Consider the following 19758-nt stretch of genomic DNA (forward strand, 5'->3'; position numbering starts at 1 on the left):
AGAAAGCCCTGAATGAAAAGTCCTACCCTTAAGGGAGGTGGGGGCAAGGTACAGATGAGTCAACTAAAAGTACATGACAAGTAATTCCTAACGAAAAAGAGCAATGACTACTGAGAGGGTGAACAGAGAATGAACTGAAAAACTAGGGAAGTCAGAGATGATTTCCCTAAGGAGAAAGCATCTGGGCCAAGGGCAGAAGGGAGGAGGAGGTGCGCTCCTCCACGCCAGGAATGAAAAATGCCAGGCAAAAGCATGGAGGTGGGATATGTAACAAACTCAGAAAACAACTACAAGTCCAGTTTGGACAGAACATAGAACTGTTGGAGGGGAGTCATACACGCTGAGATCAGCTTCTAGTCTATCTTACAGACAATAGGGAGCCACCGATGGTTCTGAACAGACCAGGGCTTTGCCTCAAGTTTAACCCGTTGGTGTGTTCACCTTTTGTTGCCAAAGAAGACCATGCCATCAGAGAAATGATGACATGACTTGCACTTGACTTTGTTTTGAGTGAAGGAGGGCTGTGCAAGGTCACCAGCCTCACTTCTCTGGAGTCATCTGAATTCAATGACTAGATAGTCATCAGGATGACTGGAGATGACCCAGGATGCAATGGGAGACCTTGGCCCCTTTAAGCCAAGGTCTGTTCAGGATCTCACTTAGGATGAGTTATCCCATTCAGTAAATAGGTCTCTTTAAGAAGTAGCCAGGGGATGGAACCTTTAATGAAACAAAGAAAAATAACAACGTCAGGCTGGGAAGGAAACAGCAACAGTTACGACTGATAATCACTCTAAAGCCAGGAGGGACCCAATGGCTACATGAAGGGCGAACTGCAGAGGGAAGAGGCTAGAGGCAGAGAAGCAGGTGAAGAAGCTACTGTCCAGGAGAGAGGGGAGAAGGGCCTGAACTAAGGTGCTGTGTGAGGAGAGGGAATGGGACAGTGAGAAGTGCTTTCCTGAGTGTTATGGCTCTCTAAGTGAATAACACTGTAGACCCTTTTTTGCTGGATTCTATTCTTATTGAATTTTCCTTTTCTGGGCTTCCTTCTCCAGACATCACTGCATGCTTGCTTTCCCTAGACCAGCTCCCCCTGGAGCTCCCTTAGGCCACAGAAGGCCCTGTAAATAGATCATCAAAGGAGATGCTTGATGAGAACCTAGGGTGGCTACAATCCCAATTTCAGCATCCCTGGATCGAGGCCTCTTAGGGATGTCAGAGAGCACATAGTTCCCCTTTCTTGTTTTGCAGATGAGGAAAGTGAAACTCTTAATTGGCAAGTGATTTTCCAAAAGTCACATAGGTAGCGAGAGACAGAACTGGACTATGAGGCCAGAGTGTCTGACTCCGTATCCAGCTCACATTCCACTCTACCGAGTTTCTACAAATCTCCAGGTCTGACTGTGTCACTCCCTTGATCAAAGACCTGCAGGGATTTCCCATGATCCACTGCACTGGTCATCTGCACATCCCCATCAGCAAAAAATAGCAATATATGTGTATTATTTTATAAACGTTTAAAAATTTATTTTAGTTTTAATTTATAGAATAAACACACATTTCCATAACATCATATAATAAAAAAGATGATTACACATGAAACTGCAAATTTATTATGTACAATTTGCTATTCCTTTTAAATATATAATAAAGTTTTGTAAATTTCTTTTTCTTTTTTCTTTTATTTATGAATTTACAAATTATATGCATGTCCTGCTGTGCACCTCCTCATGTCCAACTCCCCAAAAGGAGAAAAGGGATATAGATCATATCACCTCTCATGCCCCCAAAGCATAGCATCTACCCCCACACACACATACACAGCACATTTGGTGGCCAGGAGATGATCTGGGGGACAGAGGACCTGTGTTCTCAAGGTTGGACTCTTGCCCCATTGTTGCTGTGGGTGTCTGAGGAGTGATCGGGTTATAATTGCCCTGAGGGGTTGGTAGCTGAGGCAGAATGAGGAATTGGGTACTTATACAGAAGCTGGAGGGGGAAATGGATACTGCTGATAGCTAATGGGCAAAGAGGAGGAGGTGTGGTTGTGTTAGAGACAAGCCCTTCCATTGTTGGGAAGATGGGATTCAACTTATGTCCCTATTCTCCAGTCAGGTGGTTAAACATCCCTTGGGGTTGCTCTGGCCCTCACTTAGAGACTGCTGTCCTAAAGGACAAGGCACAATTAGCTCAGCTTTCAAAGCCCACCATGGTTTGACTCTGACCTGCCTTCCCAAACTTATTTCATCCTCTTCGTCTGCATGTTCTATACATTACAGGTGTTTTAGCTTCAGCTTCTCTCCCCAACCCATACCTTCCTGTAGGTCATTTCCTATAACCTTTCCCCCTGTCTCTCCTTCAAAACTCCACTCATCCACCAAAGGCATCCTAAGCCATCACCCCTTGCCTTGATCTTTGTCTTGCACTGGATTCCAATGACCCTGGAAAAGAAAGTCAGACTGAGGCTTGGCACACCTCTGCCTCACTCCGATCCAATTCAAGCATGAGTCACAACCTCACCCTCATGATGTCCAAACAACCACCACCATTAATAGAAATCTGTCTCTTCTTTAGAGGCTCAGCTCAGGCACTGCCCCCTCCATAAAGCCTCCCAAAGGCACTCGACAAGAAGTCATTTCTCCCTTCTCAAATTTCTCATAGCACCATCTTCTTATTTTCCTTTTACCCTTCTCTGTCTTGTATCATGACATTCATTTCTATGTGACTTTTTCAAGGGCATGCACTATGTCATTTTTTTTATCTTTGAATCCCCAGTGCCTGGTATGAGGCATCACATGTATACATACTTAATAAATGTTTATTGAATATAATGAAATAGAATTGAAACCTCAGGGTAATATCACCAAGCCCTGCTCTTACATCATCAGCCAACTGTCCTTTTTATAACAGGGTTGCTATGAAACTGCCCCCTGGAACACAGTTTTACCTAACATTGTTTTTTCAGGAAACCAACAAGTAACGTTGGGTCAGGTGTACTTTGGCATAAGGCCAATATATTCCATTTTGCTAGTCTTTATTGGGTGACTACTGTATACCAGTACTTTGCATAATGAGATAGTGACATAGAAAGAAGTCTGTAAAACAAATTGTAATTCACAAGTCTTGTTCCAGTGGAGAATAAAATCTAGTTATGGAACATGTGCGTAATAAAAACTTGAATTTATGTGGCACTTTATGGTTTAAAAAAAGCACTTTATTTTTGAAAGGTTAGACTGGTAAAATACATATACAAATTATTATCCTAATTCATCTCATCCTCTCTGGTAGATTGCACCTTCCGTTAGCTCTGCCTGTCACTGATCTGCCACCTCTCCCTGTCTCCTTGCTGTTTCATTACTACCCACAACCACTCATGTCTCCTTCACCCTCAGAATTCCTCCCTTGATCCCTCCTTCCCCTCTAGCCATTATCCCCTCTCTCCTCCCTCTAGTAACTAACCTCCTTGAGAAGGCTATCTACAAACGGCCCCTCCAAACTGCTTCCTTCTTGAGCAGTTTGGCTTCCAACCTCATCATTTAACTGAAAGTGCTCTTTTCAGTGCTACCAGGGATCAAGTCCTATGACCTTTTCTCAAACCTTATCCTTCTTGACCTCTCGTCCACCTTTGACGCTGTTGCTCATGCTCTTTTCCTTGGTATTCTCTGTTGTCGAGCTATCCCCAGGGTCTTCCCTCCAGATTGCCCCAGGACTATACATCCTCACATACTCATTTACTTGATGATCTCACCAACTCTTTTAGATTCAATTATCTCTATGCTGATGACACCTAGCCTTGACCTCTCTCCTAACTTCCAGTTGTGAATCTACAACTGCTTATTGGGCATTTTGAACCGGATGTCCTGTAGACATTTTAGACTCAACATACCCAAAATTGAATTCATCATCTTTCCCCCCAATCTCCCCTCTCTCCTACCTTTCATGTTGCTATCAAGGGCGCCCTCATCCTCCTGTTCATGCAGGCTCACAACCTGGGTATCCTGGGCTTTTCACTTTCTCTCATATTTCCTCTATATTTAAACAGTTGCCAAGTCCCACCAATTTTACCTTCACAGCATCTCTCATGTACACTCCGTTCTCTCCTTTGACATTACCATTCCCTTGGCACAGAGGCTTATTGCCTCGTATCTGGACCATTGCAGTAGCCTTCTGATTGGTCTCCCTGTCAGTCAGTCAGCTAACAATGTCAGGCATTGTGCTAAGTGCTAGGGATACAAAGAAAGGCAATGGACAGGTCCCTGCTCTCTAGTCACTCACAGTGTAATAGAATCTAAACAACATGTAAACAACTATGTGCAAACAAGGTATATGTGGCATAAAATGGAAATCATCCACACAGGGAAGGCACTAACATTGAGGGAGATGAGGAAAAGCTTCTTGTAGAAGGTTAAATGTTAGCTGAGACTTGAAGGAAGCCAGGGAATCCAGGGGTGAAAATAAGGTGGGAGAGAATTCCAGACATTATCCCTTCAGTAAAGAATTTTGTGTTCTCCAGGTTTTTAATCTGGCTTCCATATATCCATAGCAAATGCTTCCCTTTCCCTAGTGCTTTATGGTTTCTGAAGTGGGTACCCGATGACCCAGAAGTAGATAATGCAAGCATTAGTATCTCAGTTTTACAGATGAGGAAACTGAGACACACTGGTTAAATGACTTTCCCAAGGACATATAGTTACTGAATTTTAGAGACGTGACTTCGAACCTTGGTGTATTCTAAAGGTTTCTTTAAGTACAACACTTTCCATTATCTGATTTTGATGGTCACTTCCACTGGTTAAGACTAGAAGGAGGATACACTTAAGCTTTGCACCTTGACTTCTTAATGTGTAAAATGGAGAATTGCACTAGACGATGCATTCTCAACCTCTTTGTGCATCATGGACTCCTTTGGCAGCATAGGGAAGACTCTGGACCCCATCTCTGAATTTTTGGTCTCCTGTTTGCTTTTTTAAAGAAATTTGTAATTGCTGGAAATGCTAAATTTCAGCAAGAGGTTAGTGAAAATAAGATAATCTTGCCCTCCAAGTTCACAGACCCCCCGAAATCTATCACCAGACCCCTGAAGAATCCCCAGGCTAGATTATCTCTATAATCTCTCCTCTTGATGCCAACACGGCATCTGACCTTCTCATATTCCCCTCCACCCCCCCTCCCTCCGAGCATCCTCCATTGAGCACACATCTTCCCAGGATTCTGGTCCATAATCTTGGACTCATCCTTGGCTCTTCCTCCTCCACCCCACCCTGCTCCCCGTATCTAATCAGTTGCCAAATCTTCTCAATGCTACCATCATCATATCTTTTGTATCTGCCTCCTTCTTTCCAAATACCCAGTAATCATTCAGATTAAGCCTACATCACCTCTCCACTTCATTATTGGACTGGCCTCTGAATAGATCTCTAAGCTTGGAGTAAGGAAGATTCAAGTTCAAATCTGATCTCCAATGCTTAATATCTGTGTGACCCTAAGCAAGTCACTTAACCTGTTTATCTTGGTTTCCTCAACTGTAAAATGGGGACAGTAACAGTACCCACCTCCCAGGGTTGTTGTGAAGATCAAATGAGAGGCTATTTATAAAATGCTTAGCACAGACCCTGGAATAGAGTAAGGGCTTTATGTCTGCTCTTTCCCTCTCCAGACCACATAGCTGCCAAAACTGTCCTCCTAAGACACAGGTCTGACCACGTTGCTCCTTTGCTTCCCAACTTTCCATGGCTTCTCACTGCATTTAAGGGGAACACGTACTGCTCAGCCTGATATTGAGCTCCCACCCGACCCCACAATCTGCCTCACCAAAATTTCCAGACATTTCTAATTACTCTCCATCACAAACTCTATATTCTAGCTAAACTGGGTTTCTAGCTGTTTCAGGAACTTGAAAGTCAAAGCTTGCAAGTGCCTCATGGGACGGGTACTCCTGCCCCTGCTGGTGGGCACCAGTTGGTCCCCTCTGATAGAAATCCCTCTCTGAAGCACTCTGTGTCTGAATCTCTGGAGGCTTCAAGGGCTCTCCCTGCTCAATTCTCCTTATAGCAACATATTCGTGTTTGTACTGTATGCACACTGTGCACTTGCCTCAGAAGGACGTAAGCTCCCTGAGAGCAGGAACTATTTTGTTTTCATCTTTATCCGAAACAACACCTAGCACACAGTAGGTAGTACAGGGGATAGAGCTGGGAGTCAGGAAGACCTGAGTTCAGACAGCTGAGTCTGACACTTTGTCAAAAAGTTAATAGTCAGTCAATTGATAAACATTTTCTCAACATATGACCCTGGACAAGTCCCCTAACCTTTCTGGGCCTCAGTTTTCTCATCCATAAGATAAGAAGTTGGGATCGGATGACTTCCAAGATCCCTTCCATCACACAGGAGGCACTTAATAAATGTGGGCCTTCAAGAAGGGGGAAAGATATGTCCCTTTCACTTCTCTTGACATAATCTCAGTCCAGCTCTGACTACAAACTCCATGAGGCCGCTGAGAATTTATTTCTCCAAGCTTTCTCTCCTTCGCATTTAGCAGGCCCTTTGTGTACAGTAGGTCTCAAGAACTGCTGCTGAATTGAAACCAGAGCAAAGGATAAACCCAGGCCTTGTGGCTCAGTCTGATTTCCCCCTTAACCCCATAGCCTTTTCTGTGCTAGAAAGAAGTAGAGGGACAAAGTCCCATTAAGGAGAGAGGAATCAATGAGAATGGTTTGAATTAATTAACATGGCCCCAGGGGAAAGGTCAATGGGACAAGCCTTGATCTGAGAGAGTTTAGCAAGTTATTAAATCCCACCCCTAGGCATGAGGGTGGGAAAGAGAGCTTGGAGAGAGCTGGCAGCAACGTCCAAATGCAGGGAAATGTGGAAGTTGGGGTGATTCCTGAAGGAGGTGACAGGCCAGCCCCACCCTCTTCACTGCAGCTGTTCCAACAAATCCCAAAGAGAAAGCGTGTAATTTCAATGGATCCTGTTCTGTTCTCAAGGGCAGACCTACCAGCAAGGGGGGAACTTGCAAAGAGGCATGTTTAAGCCAGCTTATGGTCAGGAAAAAAACTTCTGAGCAATGAAAGTCATGCCAAAGGGATGCAGAGCATAAAAGACATGATAGATAATGGCAGGGACATGTCTGTCGAAGTCACCTCAGTTTACAGCTGAATAACATGACCATTTAGGCCAAGAAGGTCACAAAAGCAGCCAGTAGTGGAGCCAGGATCTGAACTCATACCTCTTGGCATCTCCTGGACCAATGTTGCTTCTAGAGCTAGTGGGGCCAAGGAGTACTTACTAAGCACTTAGTGCATGCCAGCCCTCACAGGAAGTCCCAGTAAAGTGAGTTGTAGTGGGGATTGTTTTTCAGATACGGATTGTTCTAGCTGACCATTGAGATCTTTTCCAACTGAGAAATCTTTGATAGTTTTTTACATCTTCTACCTGGTCAAGATGTCACCCCTGAGCTCCAGCATGGCTGCCACCCCAGCAACTGCCCCCCACTGCCAACCCCACCTCAGACTGAGGCTTTAAGAGACCATGGCGCCCACACATCAGTAGTCAAGTTCAGGTTTTCATGGCTAGAGCAGGTGCCAACTGGCTTCCAACCATTCTCCTCCCCTCCAGTTTTAGCTCCCAGAAGCATGAGGACTCCACAGATGGGCAACGTAAAAAGATGCCACTCCACATAATTGTACTCTGAAAATGTCACAGTACAAGTGTAGGGATAAGGCACTGTTCTGGTAGAAGCAACTAGGAAGACTAGTGAGAAGGCCCCAATGAAGGAATAGGGAGTGTGACTCCAAGGAACATCAGCACTGTTGGAGTTTAGGTTGAATGGCCCATCTGGCCCTTCCAAACACTGGACACAAGGCAATGAAGATACCCTTCCTGCATTACTCCTAGGGAAACTGAGGGACTAAGGAACCTGGCCAAGACCTCCCAGTACTACATCCAAAGAGCTGAGATTTAAACTCAGGCTGTTAGCAATAGGGATGGGGAATATAGGGCCCAAACCCAGTGATGGGAGGAGCTCTACTTGTAACTGGGTCATGGGAAAATGGTGCAAAGTGCTACCAAACAAAGAAAGTGCTAGGAAACAAAGAAAAGTCAAAGATAGTCCCTGCTCTCAAGGCCCTCCCAGTGTGATGGACCCCAAAAAGTGGGGTCCAAGCTCTGCCCAAAGATACTCAACAAGGGGGAATCTCACACCTCTAGTAACATGTAAGGTCCCTGAGGTCAGGGACTGTCTCTCTTTAGGCTTCTTTTGTATTCCCAGTGCTTGGCACAGTTCCTGACATAGAGTACTAGCAGTAGGATAAATGCTTAGCAACTGACTGACCTCCTGGGACAGCTCTGGGGGTTTCAGTTTTACTTGACATCAAGTTTACTTGACATCCTCTCCTGAGATTCTTCCTAACCCTAACCTGCTGCCCCCAGGGCCTCTGATTCTGCCCCTGGGACCAAGTAAACCAAGGCTGGCACCTTGATCATTTGGTAGCTCTTCCAGTGCTTGAAATGATCTACAATGTCAACCCTGTTGACCTTAGGCCTTGTCATTCAGCCAGTTTCAGATCCACCTACCTGTATGGCCATTTGCCCAATGTATTTCCATATTTTCCATGATAAGAGCAGGAAAGACACATAAAATGCTTTGTTGAAATCTAAGGATGTTGTATTTGCAGCACCGACCTGGATCGAGATCAGTCTGGTGACTGTTAAAAACGAAAATGAATTTCATCTGGCACAACCTGTTCTTGATGAACCCATGGTCTTTGGAATCACCACTTTCTTCTTAAGATGCTCATTAAACTGTCTCTTTGATCATAGATTCTAGAATTCTGCTAGGAATAAAAGTCAAGTTCACTGGCCTATTGCTTTCAGATACTTCCTCTCTTTTTTAAATAGGACATTTGTCCTTCTGCCATCTTGCCATACTTCTCCCATTTTCTATCTTCTTCTGCCTGTTAGTTTTCTTAAGCATTCTAGTTCATCTGAGTCTGGCAACCCTATTTCATTAAGAGTACCTAGAAGGTCTCTTACTATCTGTCTCTTTATAATTGGCATAAATAGGGAGATGCTGTTCCATTTAGGTTTCCAGTGGTTTCAATAGTGATATAAAATTACCAGACCTGCCCATCTTTTGTGGACATTGCAATTCAGTATCTGGGGTTGTTACTGTGTGTGTCCTTCATTCTCGAAGAAGACCATGACATCAAGAGGACGTTGAGACTTGCAGTTGACTTTGAATGAGGGAAGGCTGTGTAAGGTCACACCTCACCTTCTCGTCCAGAGCCATCTGGGTCCAGTGGCCACATATTCATCAGGATGACTGGAGATGGCCCAGGATGCAATGGGAGACCCTGGCCCTTTTAGGCTAAGGTCTTATCACATTCTCACTTTGAGTGAGATACACCCATTTGATGATTAGGCTTCTTTAAGTAGTTACTAAATGGATGGGTTCTGTAATTAAAAAAAAAAATCAAACTGGGAGGGGAAGACCCTCAGGGTTTCTGGGTGAAAGAGAAACAGTCATTATTTAGTATTTACTAGTACATTTACTAAATTTACTAAATGTTACTAAATAGTAACAGTATTTGGGAAATATAAGACTGAATGGCTAGGAAAGACCCAGGGACACCCTCAGCAGCTCAGCTGGGGAGCCTGGTGTTTCTTGCTGCTTCTCTCATTGTTTGCTCTTAGTGGCCCTGGCTGCTAATGGTCTGAGGAAGGCACTCAGTGTGTTGGGGCTACATTCCTTCAGATGTCTATAGGAGATCCATATATCACTCTGGAGCCCACACATCAAAGAAACGCTGAGGGGTGATGGTGTGTTCCAAAGGTTTGGCCCAAGAGCTCCATAGCTGATCCTCCATAACTTCACTCGTGTGTTCAACAATTTATTTGTTCATTCATTAATAAATTTTCCTAAAGTTACTACTTTCTTCATACAGTTCCATGACTGACAACCTTTAATAGTTCATAACACATCAAATCTAGATTCTTTTTCATTGGTTTTCAAGGACCTCCATAATCTGTACATGAAAAGCAACATATTGCATTAGAAAGAGTAAAAAACTTGGAGTTAAGAGGGTTGGGTTGAATTCCCCCCTCTGGTGAACTCTGTGACCTGAAGAAGTCACTCAGCATCCCTGTCCACAGATTCCTCCTGTTTAAAATAAGAACCATAATTAGTGCTCAAGCCACCTTCCAGAGTTGTTGTGAGAAAGATCTTTGTGCAACAGTGCACAGACATGAGTCATTGTTGATGTTCGCTCCTCTCCACTCTCACAAGGCCACTGTAAATCTAACAGTGAAAGAAGAGCCCAGCACTTGTCCTCAGGGAACTTACAATGTAATAGGGAATGTACTCAGAGATATATACAAAGAACTAGAATGCAAACTAGAATATGTTCAAGTACAAAAAATGATCCAAATAAAGTGTTATGAGAATACTAGGCAAGAAATTATCAATTCACCTTGGGGAAGGGTTGTCAAGGGAGAACAAGGAATTCTCCCTGGCAGAGATGGTGCTTGACTTTGGACCTTGTAGTAAAAGAAAGATCTCAACAGGTGAAGTTGATGGTAGTCTACTGCAGATACAAGAATTGGCAAGAGCTAAGGGATGGACTTCAGACATAGCAGGAATAGAAGGGAACGAAAGTCCAATGTAACTGGAAGATGGAAAACAGCTTAAGAGAACCCCAGAGGGGTGAGATGGAGCCAGGTAAGGTCAGGACAAGCACCACATACCTAAGTCATGAGCTGTCTCAGATGGTTCTAGTAAGGCTTCCACTTCTCCCAATACCGAAGACACAATGCCATCATGGATTACTTCTGAATGCTCCTAATTGTGCCCAGACCCTAAATGGCATAACAAACTCTGGGCTGAGGAAAAGGGGGAGGAAAATGCATACAGCTTCCAACCACTCTCACAAGACCTTGTCCTGCCAGAACAGCACAATGATACCTGGAGAGAAGGCAAACACTCAGGGATTCAAGAACACAACAGCTATGCATTTCCTGCAGCCACAGTTCTAGCTGTCTCTTCCTAGTATTGTCCTCTGCTTGAGCAAAATTGTGGGGCATTGACTTCCTGTGCTCTAGCAATGACCATCCTGCACCTCACACCATGCTCATGGCACACAGTCTTCTAGAAAGTGGAAAAAATGCTGTCACACTGTCCTGGCCCAGTGTTGACCCAGACTGCCTTCAGAAACTTAGCTGCATTCCCTCCTGTGGGGTGACAACACTAATGAGTTTATGCTCTGTTTGGTGAACAGTAGGGAGTCGAAAGTACCTGAACAGAGAAGGGAAGTGATTGAAGCAGTGTGTTCAGATGATTACTCTGTAGCTTCTAAGGGAAGGACTGAAAAGGGGATAAATGGAAGGCAAGGAGACCAGGTAAGAGGCTATAATAATAATAAAGGAGAAAGGCGGTGACAGGCCACACTATGGTAATGACCATAGGAGTGAAGAGGAAGGGATGCGTGTGAGAGGTAGAAGTGACAACACTGGGCAACTGAGCAGAAGTCAGGGGTGAAGAAAAGGGAGAACTGTCCGAAATTACTCCAAAGTTCTAAGACCCTTTATTCATTTATTCATTCAATTATATTCTTTCATTCATAGCAACATTCATTCAATTATATTTCTTTCATTTACAGTTCTTTCACTAATTCATTCAATATTTCTTAAGAATATATTGTGTGGCAAAAAATTGTGCTAGGTAGTGTCTGGGAACTGTAGTCATAATACGTGGTCCCTGATCACAGGAGGTTTACAACTTAATAGGGGATACTGGAGAGAGAGAGAGAGACAGAGACAGAGAGAGAGAGACAGAGACAGAGACAGAGAGACAGAGAGACAGAGAGAGACAGAGACAGAGAGACAGAGACAGAGAGAGACAGAGAGAGAGAGACAGAGAGAGAGAATAATACAAGATGATATTTTTATACATTGGATTTACTAAAAATATAGCACACCTGTAATGAGATCTGCATAGCACTCATCCTCGCCATCTGGGAATTTGTAATCTAAGACAGATAAACGTGTGCTGTATTTAAAATGTTCCTGGAGCATCTTAAAGGCATTGTATGGGCTTATGGGAACATAAGAAGCTGAGACACTTCCTACCCCATAAGGAGTTTACAATCCAGTTGGGAAGAGAAAGCACAATTTCATGTGCATGTTATGGGAGGAATCAGCTGAGCCTCCTCAATCTGAGGCATCAGAGGCAATGTCCAGTGTTGAGTTCAAGGTAAAGGATGCAGTACTTTGGAATAATGTGGCCATTCCTTGGACCCATGACTACACTGGCACCCCAAATATTGACAGACCTAGCTTTGAAAGCCTATAGACTGTCAGATAGACTCATAATTGAGGATTTATGGGGGGAGAGGGATAACAGTCACAGATTGAGAAGGTACAAATAGGCTGCTGTTTGCATCATTGAAGGGAGTGTCCCTCTCCTGGAGATCCCAGATCTACTGGGGCATTGAAGTATAAGAATGGTGGGGCTTTTTTTTTCCCCTTTGAGACTAGATCTGAGATTTCATTGATACAGGTAATTCTCAGTGTGAAAATGTCCAAACTGAATACTTATCTGTCACTTCTAGTTTAGGATAATTGCACAGGGGCTCTTAGAGTTTAGGGGATGTCAGCAGAGCAAAACAGCTAGTATGAGTCATAAATGGGACTTAAACCTAGGTCTTGCTGATCTCAAGGTCAATTCTCTCTCCACTACACATGCAACCTTTCAGGTACCTGAGATAGAAAGAAAAAGAATGAAATCATTCCTGACCATAAGGGGCCTGCATTCTACTGGGACAGACAACGTATACACAAAGAATTGTACAAGGTAAATGGAGACAGTGGCAATGGTGGAGATCAGGGAAGCTTCATAAAGGAGGTGGCAACTGATCTGAGCCTTGAAGGGTTCTAAGGAGATAAATGTGAGGAGGAAATGCATTCCAGTCATGGTGACAACTTGTGTTAATGTTCTAAAGTGTCATTAGGGGAAGAACAAATAGGCCAGAGTATGTAAAGGGGAGTGTTATAAAGTAAGACTGGAAAGCTAGATAGAAGCTAAATTATGGAGGGTCTTAACTGCCAGGATTGGAAGTTGGTACTTTATGCTAATGGTAATAGGGAGCAACTGATGGTTTTTGGTAGAACATGACATAGACCTATGCCTTAAGAAGACAATTTTGTCAGATGAGTAGAGATGGACGGTAGAAGGGGAGAGAGACCACAAACAGTTCATTGGATGCTTGGCATGTGGAAGTAGAACTGGAGATAGAACTTTGCAAATGACACCTGTGGAAAGTAAGGATAAAGGAGGAGCCAAAGATGACTACTTGATTTTGAGACTGAGTGACCATCAATACTGAGTACCATGGACAGAAATGAAAAAATGAGAGAACAGAAAAAGAAGTGGTCTGCCAAATTCCTTCAATACAAACATGTATTGATATCTAAATCAGAAGGAGTTAAAACAAAGAAAATTATAGACCAATGCCCTTAATGAATATCGACACAAAATTTTTTGATAAAATATTAGTAAAGAGACAACAGCAGCATGTCACAAAAGTTACACAATAAGCACATTGGATTTATACCAGGAATGCAGGGTTGGTTCAATATTCAGCAGAACAAGCCTTATTAATAGCAAGAAGAAAACTATATGATTATGATGCAGCAAAAGTTTTTGGCAAAATAGAATTATATAATATAATATATTCCTATTTTCAAAAAAACTCTAGAAGATATAGGAATGAGCAGATATTTACTTAATATAATAAGTAGTATTTATCTCAAACTAAGACCTAGCACTATGCATAATGGGGAAATTAGAGGAGCTTCCAATTAGATCAGGGATAAAGCAAAGATTTCCTTTATCACCATTACTACTCAATATAGTGCTAGAAATATTAACAATATTATTAATATTAATAAATAATATCAATATTAATAAATATATTCTTGCTATAGCAATTAAACAAGGAAAAGAAATTAGGGGAACAATGCAGGTAAAATGAGAAGCCCAATGATAACTTTTGGCAGGTGTTATGATGGTTCACTTAGAGAACTCTTGAGATCCAACGGAACATTCACCGAAATCATTAACGTCAGCAAAGCTGCAGGATATAGAGCAAGCCCACACAAATCATAAGCATTTCTATGTATTACCAACAAAACCCAGCAAGAGATAGAAAGAGAAATTCCACGTAAAATGACTAGAGAATATATGAAATACTTGGGATTTTACCAACCAAGACACATACAGGAACTACATGAATACAATTACAAAACAATCTTTACCGAAATAATGGCAGGCTTAAAAATTGGAGAAATATTCGTTGCTAGTTGGTAGACCAAGCCAAGGTAATGGAAATGACAATGCTACTTAAATTAATTTACTTAGTGCCATTCCAACAAAACTTCCAAAGGATTACTTTATATAGTGAGAAAGAATAATCAGCAAAATCCATCTGGAGAAAACAAAGGCCAAGGATCTCTTGGGAAATCATTTTCCAAGTCGGAAGGAAGAAGGCTTTGCAACACCAGATCTGAAGTTATGTCACAAAGTCGTTGTCATTAAAACAGTTTGGAACGGGCTAAGAAATAGGAAGAGTGATCAGTTATACAATATATGAAGCAAATGAACGTAGTAGACTCATGTATGTGATAAACTCAAAGACTCCTGGGGTAAGAACTCAGTATTTCGGCAGAGAAGGAATGCCAGGAAAAGCCGAAAATCTCTAGACCAACAACTCACACTGTATACAAGGGTAAGCTCTATACTCTGACGAAGACAATCATTCAAAGCAATGAGTCGAAGAACTCATGCTGAAAAATGCTCTCCATCTCTGGAGGGAGAACTGGCGAACTCAGTGCAGACTGAAGCAGACATGTGTCCAACTTTCCCTCCCCTGATCTTTCTGGGCATTTGCATTTGTACACAGTGCCCCATGGGCTAGCTCTGCCTGGTGTACCTGGTTGTGTGGTGCTGGGTGACCATCCGGCCAGGATGTTGGTCCCTGCTCTAGGGAGTCCTTTCCTACAAGGAAAGGGAGTTTCGGTGTTCCCTACACAAAGGGGCTTTCTTCTTGATTTCATGCTGCCCCCTCAGGTGACTTTGGGAGCCCATACAGCTGTCCAGATGGGATTAGAAATGGTTTAATTGAATGTTGGAGGCTAGGAAAGAGATTTGGCATCAGGGGTAGCAATATGGTGATGCTTTGAAGCTTTAAGAAGCAACTGAGTCAGCCTTCCAGAGCCCTGCACAGCTCAGCATCTTTTTCTGGCATCACCAGGAGCTAACGCAACTTTTCCCTCCCAAGAACTAGAGCCTCTCAGGAGGCAGCCAGGCAGTACTGGTCGCTGGGGATCTTGCTTGGGGATTCAAATCTAGCCAGGTTTCCAGGGCCACCGTGGGAAAAAACCTATTCCCCTTAGCTGCCAGCTAGGGAAGGAGCCTGAGCAATAAATGTTGCTCTGTGTTAGAGGGCTAGAAGGGCTGTCAATGTTTGTTTTGAATTTCTACCTACTTATGATGGGAATATCTCACATTGTACATCTAAAATCAGGCAAGAGAAGCAACCATGACTTCACTACTATGTGGAAAGGTGGCAGCTGTTCATACAGTAACGATGCAACCTCTAGTCCTCAGAGGCAAGGAGGCCTAATGCTGAGTGCTGGGCTGGGTGCTGGGAGGAACCTTGCTCTGAACTGGACTTCTATTCCTCCTCCCCATCCACCCTTCCCTTCCCCTCAGCCTGTTCCTATCTATTACCCTTAGAATGTTGGCAAAGGGAGTTCAGCTCCTGAGTGTCCTGTTGGAGGATGGGCTCTAAAGTCTCAGAGGTCCTTGCCAGCTTGAACTCCAGGACCCCTATGACAATGGCAGGGTCAGAACTTTCTGTATGTGGTCATTGTGAGGGCTATTTTCACTTATTCACTGTTTCTTTTTGTAATGAGGGAGGATGCAATTGGGATGGGTGAGAATAATAAGGGTGCCATACCCAGAAATACCAGTGATAGAAAAACAAAAGGCAACAAAAACATTTTTTTAAAAAAATAAAAAGTAAAAAAGAGCCGGTAGAGTGTGAGTTCCTTGAGAGAAGAAACTTTCATTTTGGTCTTTGTGGCTGGCACATGCTAGCCATTTAATAAATATTTATTGCATCGAAGTGAACAGATCTTTACGGTATGCCTACTATATGTAATGTACAGTATGCAAAGTATAAAGGAAGAATTACAGAAGGTATCATAGAGGGTCTCTGCCCTGAAGACCTGCATTATATAGCTAGAGAGATAGGAAACACATACAAAATTATCAATTACAAGGCAAGGTGAGATGAGCAGCATGGTGTCATGGACAGAATGCTTCCTTGACTTGAAGCCAACAAGGCCTGGGTTCGAATCCCACCTCTGACACTTAATAGCTTTGTGAGTCATCTGTAAAACAAGGATAATGATAGTAGCTACCTCACTGGGTCACTGTGAAGTTAAAATGAAATGTTTGTTAAGCGCAAACCTTAGAGTACAGCAGAAATCATCATTCCCACCATATACTAAGTACTCAATGGATGTCTGAGTCCAGATCAGAAGTGCCTGAGGAGTTCATGGTGGCGAGGGGAAGACAGAGAGGGAGAAGATTCATCAAGCACTGGAGAAATACAAGAAGGCTTCATGGAGGAACTGAGGCTGGAGATGGCCTTCAAGAAAGTTAGGGTTTGGACACATGGAAAGGAAAAGGAAAGATGGGAGGGCAATACAGTCTGGAAGAACAGATGAGCAAAGATGAAGAAGTGGGAATGTACAGCATCTGTTCAAGAAGCAACAAGGCCATTTGGACAAGAAATGATCTGTGTAGGAAAGAGAAAGACATAAGACTGGAGAGGGGGATCAGAATCAGAATGAAGAGATGCAGCCAGGGATGTAGCACTCAAGAGCCTTGTGGACTTTCTGGGTGGGGAGGGGGGAAAGGGAGGGTGACATCTGGATCTAAGAGCAGTTATCTGGTAGAAAAGTGCTGGATGGATTACAAGGATGTGAGAGCATCATGACTGGAAGATCAATTCAAGGAGTTATTTTGTATAAAAGTCCAGGGGAATCCATAAAAACTTGAACAAGAGCGATTATGAACACCTTGGCAGGCCTTACTGATTGGAAGAGGAGGGGGAAATAGGAAACTCAAAGAATTAAGCCTCCTAAGAAGCCTTCTAGGAAGGTTTGAGGTGTCCTTCATCACCTAGGAGAATGATGGAATCAAGGCCAGGCAGGCAGGAAGTCCAGAGACCGAATGGATTTTGGAAGAGAGCACTCTGGACCCACAAATTAGGAAACAGGGCTACCCACACATCTCCTCAGTGGGCTCTGGGTGGCTTTCTTCAGAAGCATCCATGCCCTCTGAGGCTCCCTGAAGCAGAGAGTTTTAGACTTGGAAGGGAACTCAAGGCCATCATGGCCATCTGTCTAATACAACAGTAATTCCCACTATGACACAACTACCAAGTGGTAACCCAACCTTTCCTAGAAGATCTACCACGCAATATAACCCAATGCCCCCTGAGGCAGCCGATTATAGTTCCAGATACTTCTAATTATTGAGCAATTCTTCCTTTCATCAAACTTATATCTGCCTCTTTCAGAACAAGTCTAATCCTTTTCCCACACAATCGTCCCCAAATAACTGAAGACAGCTGTCATGTTCGGGATTCCCTTCTCCAAATTCTACATCCCCAGTCTCTTCAACTACTTCTGGTATAGAATACTCTCGAGCCCTCTCATCATCTTAGCTGTCATCTTCTCAGTATGTCCCTATTTGCCAATGTCTTTCCTAAAATGTGATGCCCAGAACTGAACACAGCATTGTAGGTAAGGTCTGACCAGGGCAGGGGACAATGAGATACCGTTTGACTCATTCTGATCAAAGACACCACCAGCATTTTGCCCACCAGCTCACACTGCTTGTTGTGTGGTGTTTGCAGTCCACTAAAGCCTCCAGATATTTGGGGGGAGGGGTGTGGGGAGGGAGACAAACTCTGATTGTGAATCTGAAGGGGAAATGGCTGTGCCCCTGCCTCTGATTCCTGGCTGCCTTTTGAACTCTGGAAGAATGAATTGGATATTCTCCTGATTTGGTAACCAATGGCTTCTGGTGCATGACATGGGAGCATAAGGCAGTTATTGATTGTACACAGAGAATGAGAATAGACACTGGTACGAGACTGAAGGGAAAAGGGAGAGGACGGAAGAGAGAGTGTACAAATTTGAGGCGAGAAAAAGAGACATTGATTAATGATAGAAGCTAGCATTTAATTTAAATAACTTTTGAAGGTTTGCAAAGCCTTTTACAAATAATATCTCATTTAATCAGTGTTGGGAGGTAGGTGCTTTTATTATCTTCCTTTTATGGATGAGGAAACTAAAGCAGATAAAAGTTAAGTGACTTGTCCAGGGCCACACAGCTAGTAAATATATGAGGCTGAATCTGAACTCAGATCTTCTGACTCCTAACCCAGCATTCTCTCTACTATACCACAGATAAAACTCTGTGGAAGCTGAGGACATTAACAGTAATGCTTCCACAAATACCACTAATCGCTATATTGTGGAATTGCTGGAAGGTTCACAAGGCATTTCTATATTTGATCTCATTTGATGTCCACAAGTGTTTAGCCCTTGGGTGTAACTTGCATCTGAGAGGGATATTGGGAAGCTTGTGGGTAAGTTCAGGTGTGGATCGCTGGAGGGTCCGATATGTCCTGTAGGGTTAACCTTGGTTTAGGCAGTACAGAGAGAAAGAAGCCTAAGGAGGCCAGGCAGCTGGCTGGTGAGATTTAATGTGTTCAGAATCCTAAGGCATTCCCCATGGAGAAATTCCAGCATTTGGAGGACCAAGGAGGAAAGAGTCCTACAAGATGCCATATCTTAAAAGGTACAATTCTAAGCCCCCAGCAGTCTTCATACAGGAAAAGAAGAAGTCAGGGGAAGGCCCAAGTGGGCTAAAAACTTGCAGAGTGATTATAATCAGTGAGTATGTAGGAGTCGGCCCATGAAAAATGGTCATCTAATCATTTCTCCTACAGCTTATCCTTGTGAAACTGATTTTTCAGACCTAAGTACAAGACTTTCTAGTTCAAAGATCTGTCTTTTCATCCTTGTGCACATTTTTTCCTCCAATACAGGTTTTTCACCTGTGTATAACTAAGTCAATTCTTCCTGACTCCAGGCCCAACATTATATTTGCCATGCCACCAAGCTGCCTCCAGAATGACGAGGCCAGACAACATGACTTCTAGGATCCCTTCAGTCTCTAAATGGATGAACACGAACTATAACGAGGTTAGAAAGGCACACAGCAGTATCAGCACACTTCCCTCCTTTCTCCACACTCCTGCAAAAATGCCCCAACTGGGCCCAGTGCCAAGGAAAACAATGGTTGGTTTGTTTTTTCCCCTCTGCTGGGGGCTAGACCAGGACCCAAGAAGGAACAGGAGCCAGGCTGCCCAAGGTCAATCAGAGGATTATAATGATTGAATTGCTGTGCAGCCAATCCAGCAATAAGCCTCTCTGAACTTGGCTAGTCCTTGAACAATAGAGCCAAAATTCGTCAACAATCCAGCTTGACTTTTACCTCTAGTAAATTTTATCTCATTAAGTCCAACTTATGATTTTAACCTATTGATATGTCTTTGGCTCCTGGCTGCATCATCCAGTATGTTAGCTGTCCCTTCCTGCTCCATGTCCTTTGCAAACTTG

This window comes from Notamacropus eugenii, chromosome 3 (assembly GCF_028372415.1).
Source record: "Notamacropus eugenii isolate mMacEug1 chromosome 3, mMacEug1.pri_v2, whole genome shotgun sequence".
Lineage (NCBI taxonomy): Eukaryota > Metazoa > Chordata > Mammalia > Diprotodontia > Macropodidae > Notamacropus > Notamacropus eugenii.